Below are 11031 nucleotides of genomic sequence, written 5' to 3' on the forward strand. Positions count from 1 at the left end.
AATCCGACTAGTATCCACGAGAATGCAAGTTCAATCCCTGGCCTTGCTCAGTGGGTTAAGGATCTGGTGTTGCTGTGAGCCATGGTATAGGTCACAGACACAGCTCAGATTTAGGCCAGCAGATGCAGCTCCGATTCGAACCCTAGCCTGGCAACTTCCATATGCTGCACCTGCAGCCCTAAAGAAAAGAAAAAAAAAAAAACAATGGAACTGCAATACAGTATCAAATGCCACAATTTCAACTATGTATACTAGAAAGGAATACACAAAAGATTATTTCTTTTTCAGTTGCAAATGTTCATTTAAAATGTTTACAAGAATACTAATCTTTCACAATTAAAATACCCTTTTGTAACCCTACCTGAATCACTGGTTTAAAACTATACAATTCCATCAATTCAAGTTACTTTAATTCATCAAGTTAATTAATTATCTTACTGAAAACAACAGCTCTTACGTATGCTCTGTTACATGAAGAGCCTATCTGGTTTCTTAATACGGCACTTATTCCACCCTCTTTGAGGTAGAGAGATCCATTTCCATTATTCTGGGTAACAGCAGCAGATGATAGCACTATCATATTTACCTATTTTATTCTTGTTATTAAAAAATAAATACTCCTATAAATACTCCTAAAACTAAAGAGCCAAATTTTAAGTTTAATCACTTAACTTAATGATTAAATACGTAATGTGGCAAATCTATACACAGAATAACATTTTAGAACACATTGGCAGATAATGAGGTTCTCTAAAAAGATAGCTTTTTTTTTTTTTTTTTTGCTTTTTAAGGCCACACTGGCAGCGTATGGAGGTTCCCAGGCTAGGGGTCTAATCGGAGCCATAGCTGCCGGCCACAGCAACACAGGATCCAAGCCATGTTTGCGATCTACACCATAGCTCACAGCAACACCAGATCCTTAACCCACTAAGCGAGGCCAGGGATCCAACATGCAACCTCATGGTTCCTAGTCGGATTCATTTCTGCTGTGCCACGACAGGAACTCCAAGATAGCATTTTTTAAAGTCTGTGCCTTTCCAAGCCAGAATGAGACATGAAGATTACCCAAGACAGGATAAGGGGCGTGGCACCACCTCAAACCAACAGTACTGAAATATATGCACAGTATTTAGTGGGCACGGGCAGCATGAAGTGGTTCTCTCTCTATACTTTTTCTCTTTTTTTTATAACGCGTTTGTCTTATTTCCACTTGAGGGCACTGTCTACTTCGGCAGCAACAGGATCAATTTATATTTGCCACTTACATAAGACACCTGTGGGAACTCCTATCTTGGCAGCAGATAAACAAAACCCCTTATGAAGGCTACCCAAATGGCAACCCAAACCTTAATTTGGCTCTATTCCTTGAAAAATCCCCAAAGGAAGTATTTGTTATGGCTGACCAAAATACTTCCTAAATGTCAGCATTTCTCAACAAGGAAACAGCCTCATTTTTACCTTGATCATTGAATCATCAACTCAAATAGAAATGATTACATATGACCTTCCGAATGCAAAGATGTCTGTTACTTTGGTAAGAGGCTTTACATGTGTGCTTTCTGAGTTCCTGCGTCTGCCTTCCATAGACATATAGACTATAGTTTTCCCTTTCCATCAGCCATTTCCTGTGGTTTCCTGTAACAGGCATTTGACTTCTTTTACGGCCTTTCTGCTTTCCAACTTACTACTTCTAATCAGTTCTGAGAAGCCAGGGGATAAAATATGTTTGTTAGAAAAACAAACAAACAAACAAAAAAACAATAAAAAGAGGAGTACATAACTTCTGAATGGGTCTTTTAGGAGTACCATTAGGCCTTATTGCACGGACATTATTTTGGTTGCTCCCAGAAGGATGAAATAGCCAAAAAGCAACTCCTAGGAGTTCCCATTGTGGCTCAGTGGTAACGAACCCAACTAGTAGTATCCATGAGGACGTGAGTTTGATCCCTGGCCTCGCTCAGTGGGCTAAGGATCCAGCATTGCCGTGAGCTGTGGCGTAGGTCACAGACACAGCTCGGATCTGGCGTTGCTGTATGGCTGTGATGTAGGCCGGCAGTTGTAGCTCCAATTCGACCCCTAGCCTGGGAACTTCCACATACTGCAGGTGCGGTCCTTAAAAAAAGAAAAAAAGCAACTCCTAAACAAGTGAAGGTGTTTTGTTCTCTTTATTTATTTATTTTTTGGTTCTCTTTTTAGGGCCACACCCTCCGCATATGGAGGGTCCCAGGCTAGGGGCTGAATCAGAGCTGTAGCTGCAGGCAGCAATGCCAAATCCTTAACCCACTGAGCAAGGCCAGGGATCAAACCTGAGACCTCATGGATACTAGTCGGGTTCATTACCACTAAGCCAGGACGGGAACTCCTGTTCTCTTTAAAACATATTTAAATACTTTTGGCCAAGAACTGTTTTTCAAGTATGGCAATTCTATTTTGAAAAGAAAAATGTTTAATTCCTACAAATTATATCTTCAAATATTAACAAATTCCCTGAATCTTAATAATTACCTGCCAGCAACTCCTGTGCTATTGGTTCTCTAGCTTGACCATCCACATCAAAAATTAAAATAAAAACCAGTGCTAACGGAATATTACCAAGACAAAACTAAATTATAATATGTAAGGCATTAGGACATGCTATTTTAAATGAATTTAATTACAAAAGTGGTTTTTTGCAAATCATGTAGGAGATGGTCCACAGCAAAATATGATATAACCACTTTAGTTTATAAAAGTTGGGGGCAATTTAATAAGTTATTTAAGGAGTTCCTGTCCTGGCATAGCGGAAACAAACCCGACTAGGAACCATGAGGTTGCGGGTTCGATCCCTGGCCTCACACAGTGTGTTGAGAGGATCTGGCATTGCCCTGAGCTGTGGTGTAGGTCCAGACACAGCTCAGATCTGGCGTTGCTGTGGCTGTGGTGTAGGCTGGCAGCTGTAGCTCTAATTAGACCCCTAGCCTGGGAACCTCCACATGCCGCTGGTGCGGCCCTAAAAGGACAAAAATAAATAAATAGATAAAATAAGTTGGAGTTCCTGTCGTGGCTCAGTGGCTAACGAATCCGACTAGGAACGATGAGGTTGCGGGTTCGATCCCTGGCCTTGCTCAGCGGGTTAACGATTCGGCGTTGCCGTGAGCTGTGGTGTTGATCGCAGATGTAGCTCGGATCCTGCGTTGCTGTGGCTCTGGTGAAGGCCGGTGGCCACAGCTCCGATTCGACCCCTAGCCTGGGAACCTCCATATGCTGCAGAAGCGGCCCAAGAAATGGCAAAAGACAAAAAAATAAAAATAAAAAAATAAGTTATTTAAGAATTGTATTTTAAAGTGAACTACATAAGGAGCAGTAACTTTTTTCTAACTTGCCTTAGCACAAGTAGGAGTGAGCTTAAACTCATTAACAGGATAGGTCATGTTAGACAACTAGAACAGCCAAAGCAAAAGTTACAAAATATTTAAAAAGCATTATCCAAAAATAAAAAGGATGTGGTCTTTCCTCTTTTGGAAAGAATACATTAAAAAAGAAAAAATGAAAATAAAAAAGAATAGATTTGGAATACCATATTAAAAATTGATTCTCCTCATTGCAACTGATAGAGCAAGTTGCATGGGGAACTTTATGGCTCTACCAGAGGTTTATAAGACAACAAATTTAATGATCATTAATATCTCAATCAGCTCACACTACAGCAAAATACACTAATAGCAACTTTCCTCCCACTATAGGAATGAATATAATGCCAACATTCTTCTCTCAGTGGGATATGCCCAACAGTTAAATCTTTTAAGTCTTAAGAAACCCAAGCAGGAAGTTCCTATTGTGGCTCAGGGGTAAGGAGCACAACTAGTATTCAGGAGGATTCCCTGGCCTCCCTCAGTGGGTTAAGGATCCAGCATTGCCAGGAGCTGTGGTGTAGGCTGGCAGCAGTAGCTCTGATTCGACCCCTAGCCTGGGAACTTCCATATGCCATAAGCATACTCCTAAAAAAAGCGGAAAAAAAAAAAAAAAAAAAGAACCCCAAGCACCAAAAATTGACTCAAGACCAAGTAGGAAAGACTTACATCATGTTGTCAATGAGCTCTTTAACAACCAAGAAGGCTTGTTAGTTTGGTATTTTTAGGCACTCAGCACAATGTGAGACGCTGAAAAATACATATGATTTAAGATATGACGGCTGCTCTCACTTGTGTTCTGTTACTACTTTCCAGGTCTGTTTAAAAATGACCTCTAACAATATACTGTACTTCACACTGAGTGCAAATGTATCACAAATGATTTATCTAAAAGTACTAAAGTACTTTTATCTAAAAGCACTAAATACCACAGTACTTATTTCACACCAGAAAATACCATAACATTTTTAACCCTAAAACCGTACTAAACAGATCTTTTTTTTTTTTTTTAACAATATTTGAGATGAAGGTCACACAGATTTGAAAACAGATCTAGGAATCTAAGCTTGTTGTCGTTATCTGGATTCTGAGTAAAGGAAAATTTAATTGTATTAAAATAAAGTCACTAAACCAAGACGAGGGTGAGAAGACACGAATGTCAGCTTCCTATGAGCACAAAGAAAAGAAATAAGTTCTGTGCAAAAAAAATTAAAGGTCCAACTTAGTTCTATAAGATAATATTTGGTACAAATGAACACCATTAGCTACATAAAATTGACAAAGGTTAACTTATCCGGAAGATACAATGTCACGGTGATGCTCAAGTTATCGGGTTATTGTTCAAAGAACATCACTCGAGAAAACAAAACCAGATGCAGTTGAATGACATTTTGCATCCCCTGAGATATCCCGACTTGTTAAAAAAAAAAAACCACAGGAAGCTATGTAAATCAGAATAAAAATTACAACACTAAAAAGCTGCCATCGTTATAGATGGCAAAGAGGTGAGAAGGTCAGCGTGAATGCTAAAGAAGATAGGGCTTTTTCCAAATGCCTCCAGATTGCTGGAATTATTACCATTTTAGGAAAGAACATCTCTCACTTTCAAGTGTTTATATTCCTAAACAGCAGAGATTCCACAACCAGAAAAGACACCGTCAGTTTTCATTTTCCTCATACCAACACTTCTCAACTGTAAATTCGAAAAGTCCTTCATCTTTGTATTTCCACCGCCCACACAAGGGCCTGACAGTGTCAGACCTGCAGTTCATGCAAAATCAGTGAATGACTTGCTTCACTCAGGTGACAACAGTGAAAGGCAAAATTCCATTTCCTCGACCTAACTGTTTAAGTGATTAAAAGCTTCTTTTAGGTTAAAAAAAAAAAAAAAAGGAGAGAAGACTTACAGGAGTTGAGAGGATTTAATGATTTTTACCTAATTCCCTAGATAAACACTAATTCTAATTCTCTGGCTCACTGAAGTGATGGTCAATCTTTATACCACTTTACTGAGGAAAATTTATACATTTATGAAAACAACTCGTTTTGAGGTTCACTTGAAACTGCGTTTCCCAGAGTCTCACACCATGTCTGATGCCTATAAGATCACACTGAAAATCAAGAACAAAACACTAATAGTGTGATGAACTGGATAATTACTCTTGTCTCTCCTGTTAAAGACTTCCTTAAACAAAATCAATTTAGGCAGGCCAGACCACAAGAAATCGTTTCCACTGCCCTACTGTTGTTTATTTTACATAACAAGTGCCCTGGTCTTATCAGCTCTTCGCAAAAGTTAGCCTCCAAAAAAAGCCTTCTTCGAAAGAGTATTGTAAAATTTTCTAGCAGAACATTAGAGAATGTTCTGGGTGTTATCAACATTCACAGTACAGGAACTTCAACAAGAATTTCTAGCAAATCATTTTCTCCTAATACTGTGCTAGTTCAAATCCACCCACCACCCAGCAGGGAATTGGCAGGCTAAATTCTTAGGCCATTCAATCTACTTGGGGCGTGAGGGGGTGTGCAGAAATCCAACACTTGAATGAACACACATTTTCAAGGCCTGGATATTTCCTCCGGAGCCAAAGGTGGCAAAAGGCACAATCTTAGCAAGATCCCTATTAACCTGAACGCAAAGGCAAGGCAGGGAATGCTCCTTAGCTGAGCTAAGCTCACAACTTTCCAGGGACCCTGGGGAGAAGAAGGGGACAGGAGTGATGGGGGCTGAGAGACTGAAAGGCTTGGTGGCTGGAAGATGACAACCATCCTAAAACATGCAAATGCCATGGGGTTGAACAGAAAAGATGCCAAGTACACGAATAACTGGGCAGTTGACCCGGCTGAGAACCAAACTCAGGAACACTATCTTCCCTCAAGACCTCACTCTTTCCCCCACAGACTGTTAATTTGACAATAAAGAAAAAACAAAAACAAAAAGAAAGAAAAGAATGAATACCTTGCTTCAACAGAGCGCACCTTTCAACTAAAAAACTCCAGGTTGTTGTATAAAACCATCCTCACCCTGGAAAGGGGGAAACTGAAAGAAAAAGCACAACACGCCATTAAGAAGGCCAGAACCCCGACTGCTCTTCCTGGACGGGAGCCACAAACACCCCAAAACCGATCGACCGATACGCCCCAAAGCACCGATGTGACATATTACAGCCTAGGCTCTCGATGCCAACCCTGGCCGTCGGGAGCCGACCAGCGGCCGGTGCCTCGGTTTCCCCACCTGTAAATGGGGGGGACCCAAGGGGAGACGGTTTCCTGCGCTGCTCCCACCCCAAAGTCCTCTCTTCTCCGGAGGTCCCGGCGGCGGCGACGACACGGTCCCACGACTCGGGAGCCCTCTCAGGAAGGCCCCGGGGGGTGGGGAAGCCCTGGTGGTGGGGAAGCCCGGGCTGACGTCAGTGGGCTCAGCACCCCGCGGGCCTGGCCCTGCTAAGGGCCGGGGCAAGTAACGGGCCGGCGCCGAGGGCCCGACGACCGAAGCGGCAGCTCGAGGCGCCCAAAGGCCGGGGAGGGGTGCCCAAGGGGCCGGGCCGCCCGTCGCTCGCCCGCTCGGCCGCCGGCTCACTCACTCACCTTGGGTGGCGGGGCGTCGCCCCTTCCCCAGCCTCGCTAGCCCGCGTCCCGGACCAGCCCTGGCGCCCCACACCCACCGCCCTAGTATTTACCTCCGACGCGCGGAGCCCCGCGCAGCCTAACCTGCTACCTGGGCCCGCCCCCACCTGCCCCGCCTCCGAACCGCCCAGGGAGGGAGGGAGGGAGCGGGGGCGGTAGGGACAACCGTCGCGCTAACCAATCGCCGCCAGAACTATGTTCCTGCGCACGCTCTGATTGGGCCTCCCTGTGACAGACCTTCCTCCAATGGCTGCCAGCCCGGAGCGGACTGAAGGGACTTTCCGCTCGGTCAAGCTCGGTGGAGCCAAAGGGAAAGCGGAGGGGCGGGGAGGAGAAATGGGGGATGGGGGCGGGGAGCTCTGGCTGATTGGACTAAAGATTGTCGGTGCCGTAGCACCATTGGCTGATACCGGAGCCAGGGCGGGGCCCTGTGCTGCTCCCGGTTCCACCTCCCAGGCCCAGGTCTTGGCTTCAGGCTTAGCTGTCAAAACTCCTGTTGGTTGCGAGTTTAGGGCTAGGGTGGGGAGCAACCCAGAAGCCAGGTAGGAATGCTTTTAGGATTCCATGAAAAAGCAAAGCTTTAGAACGAGACCTAGGTTTGAGTCCTTTGAACTTTCAACTTTGAACTTTTATGACTTTGCAACTGCAAGACATGGGGAACTCACAACTACTCTGAGCCTCAGTTTCCCCATCTGTAAAATGGAGATAACCGTATCACCTGTCTTACAGGAGCATTGTGAAATATCGTATGTGAAGGTCCTGACACACAGCAGGAGCTCGGCAATATTAAGTCTTTTCTTCGCCCTCGGATTCTGTCTGGGACCCGTGTTTCTGAACCTCTGTTGCCCCCTCTTCCCAGTTTGGAGACAGGTTTCCCTAGAATGGTGGAGAAGGAATTTCCATAGGCCTCCTCTCTCAGCTCTGCACCCCTGGCCCTCAGCCAGCACTTGGGGTATAGTTAAGGATCTTTCAATTAGAAGGGAGGTTTCTGATTCCCAAAAGTGCTCAAAATATTTAAGGAAGTGCTTTTTATAAGCAGTCCCAGAGCCTTGCAGCATGCCTTGCTGCACTGGATACTCCTGTTAATTAATTCCTTCTCCTTTGACATTTTAAGTACCAATTATAGGAGAAGGTGATTAATACTGAAGAAGGAAGGTAGGGGTGTGTGTGTGTGTGTGTGTGTGTGTGTGTGTGTGTGTGTTTAATCATGAGAAGGAAAATTTCCCCAGTGGAAAGTGACATTTCTGAAGATCTGGGGAATTTAAACCATTGAGTACATAAAAGAAGTCACATGAATGATTACCTAACAGTACTAGTAAACAAGCCACCCATCTCCATGACCATAAACACCCAGAATGAAATGGACATCTTTTGAAACCCTCAGCCTCAATCCACTCTTCGCTCCTCTGTGAACTGAAGTTTGGCCCTTGCCATCTGTCTCTACGTGGAGTAAAACATGAGCCACTGAATGCTGCCAAACCGAAGCAGCCCCAGAGCTCAGGGTGGAGACCAGGACTTGAGGCCCTCTGTGCTCTGGGAAAACTGGAAGAACGGGTCCTCGGATACTTAGCTATCTTTAGGAGAGGATTTTCTGAGCCCAATTCTTGCATCTCCTCATATCCAGAAAAACACTGAAATCCATCAAGGATGACTGATGTCTGTGACTAGTTGTAACCTTCACGAGACCGCAGCCAACTTTAACAAAATGCGTGCATGGCTGCAGGCACTGCCCCCTTCACCTTTATGACGTATCTTGATACCCCTCCTTTCCTCTTTGAGGCATTATTTCAGAGCTATCTGAAATACTGCCTCCTGGGCTGTAGTTCAGTGGACAAAAGATGTCAAGGTCATCTGTGAGAACAGCCACCCTCAAGGATGGGCCAGTGAGCCCTGAGGGAACTCAGGAAAGAAACAAAGAAGACTAGCCCACAGCCGAGGTGCATGTCAAAGGACTGATTCCAGTCAGCCCAGATCCTTATTAGATCTTCCCATAGAAACAGATTTTCTGTAAATCTGGTTCTCTCTAAATCTGTTGTTCCTACTGCCTTCCCTTTGTTGCAAAAACTCGTATGTCCTAGCTTCCCCCCTTGCTCCCTCGCGTCGGTTTCTCAGGAGATGCTGTCTCCTGGGCTCAAGTCCTAATTTCACCCCCAATAAAACTTAACTCTCAACTTTCAGGTTGAGCATTTCTTTAGTCGACACCTCCTTAATCCATCCTCACCCCCAAGTCTATGATCACACTGCAGGAGAAAACAGTAACTTGGGAATCAACCTTACGCTAAGTGTGGCCTTAGGCAACCCTGTTCCCTTCTAGACCTAGATTCTCCCCCACTACACACCCCCAAAAAAGTCAGTGGGCTCAGAATTGACAATCAAGCTGTCTGGAAGAAACATCCAGCCTGAAGACTGTTTACGTGACCCACAGTGAGAAGGAGAAAGGAGAGTGGGAGAGATTGTGAATCCTTTCTTTTTTTAATTTTTCTTTTTTTGCCTTTTTTTTTAAGGGCCACACCCTCAGCATATGGAGGTTCCCAGGCCAGGGGTCACATAGGAGCTGCAGCTGCCGGCCTACACCACAGCCACAGCCATGTGGGATCCAAGCCTCGTCTGTGACCTACACCACAGCTCACGGCAACACTGGATCCTTAACTCACAGAGTGAGGCCAGGGACCTCATCCTAGGGGAGTTTGTTTCCACTGAGCCATGATGGGAGCTCCTGGGAGTCCTTTTAGACAGAGCATGTTCTCCTCCAGTGTGCCACACTCTCTCAATCCCAATTTTATCCTGCTGGCACACCTCTTTCATTTATGTCATCTGCTGGCCCCTGAAGGCGTTTGAGTTTGCCACGCCTGGGCTTCCCGTCCCTTGCGTTGATGGTCTTTGGTGCTGCTAAGCCCTGTGCTTAAGAAGGGCTTTCTGGAGTTTCTGTCGTGGCTCAGTGGAAACGAATCTGTCTAGCATCCATGAGGAGGCAGATTCAACCCCTGGTCTCGCGCAGGGCGTTAAGGATCCAGCATTGCCGTGAGCCGTGGTGTAGGTCACAGATGAGGCTCTGATCCGGTGCTGCTATGGCTGTGGTGTAGGCTGGCGGCAACAGCACTGAATCAACCCCAGGCCTGGGAACCTCTGCATGCCTCGGGTCCGATCCCTTGCTCAGCCTTCCCGTTACAGGTTCCCCGAATCAGATAGTGTTAGGGCCCAACTTCATCCAAGAGCTATTCTTCCAAGCCGGGCCAGATAAGCAGGGCTTATCTAGTTACCATTTCCTATCTATTGGTAATCACTGCCCAAGACACTGTGTGGAAAACAATTCTAAAGCTGTTTTCAGGCTCTCAGGGAAGAGAGAGGCCTGCCAGGGGATGAAATGGGGCAGTGTCATGGTGCTATTATTTGCAGTCCTTGGTAAGCCAGCCTCTCATTTTACACATGGGAGATTAAGGTCTAGAAAGGGAAAACGACGTGTCCCCACTCACCTAGCAGATGAGCTAAGACCCTGATTCTCCTAACTGCAGACCAAGGCTCTTTCCACCTCTCTTTAAACTAAGTCTCCCACTGAAATGCCCCTCTTCGGAGTTCCCACTGTGGCTCAGTGAGTTACAAACCCAACTAGTATCCATGAGAATGCGATGCAGGTTGGATCCCTGGCCTTGCTCAGTGGGTTAAGGATCTGGCGTTGCTGTGGCTGTGGCGCAGGCCGGCAGCTGCAGCTGTGATTTGACGCCTAGCCTGGGAACTTCCATATGCTGCAGGTGCAACCCTGAAAAAAGAAAAAAGAAAGAAAGAAAGGAAGGAAGGAAGGAAGGAAGGAGAAGAAAGAAAGGACAGACCCATCTATCCTCTTTGCCTTCTCAATCCTCCTTTCATTTAAGGCCCAGCCAGAGTCCACGCACTTCCTGGGGTCTCTGCAGGCGGCTCCAGGCCGCATCGACCACCTCTGTCTATCCATCACCCGAATCCTTTTCCACTCAGCCTGGCCCTGGCTTTTTACAACCACGGCAGGAAACACAAAGGCAGA

The 11031-nt window shown here is 45.4% G+C and overlaps 1 protein-coding gene across 8 annotated transcripts in view; it reads right to left on the reverse strand.

Moving 5' to 3' along the window:
* CYLD (CYLD lysine 63 deubiquitinase) overlaps window positions 1–7123 on the reverse strand; it is a 58112-nt gene extending 50989 nt beyond the window's left edge. For 2 of the 8 annotated variants that reach the window (XM_047788955.1, XM_047788950.1), the window contains exons 1-2: window positions 6978–7113; window positions 6349–6429 (exon numbers count right to left, since the gene is read on the reverse strand). The gene's annotated coding sequence lies outside the window, so the exon portion shown is untranslated. Of the gene's footprint in view, window positions 1–6348; window positions 6430–6977 lie in introns of all 8 variants that reach the window. The other 6 variants (XM_047788953.1, XM_047788947.1, XM_047788949.1 and 3 more) reach the window with 5 other exon arrangements.
* Between the last annotated feature and the right edge of the window lie 3908 nt (window positions 7124–11031).

Source organism: Phacochoerus africanus, chromosome 8, assembly GCF_016906955.1.
Source record: "Phacochoerus africanus isolate WHEZ1 chromosome 8, ROS_Pafr_v1, whole genome shotgun sequence".
In the NCBI taxonomy this organism is placed as follows: Eukaryota; Metazoa; Chordata; class Mammalia; order Artiodactyla; family Suidae; genus Phacochoerus; species Phacochoerus africanus.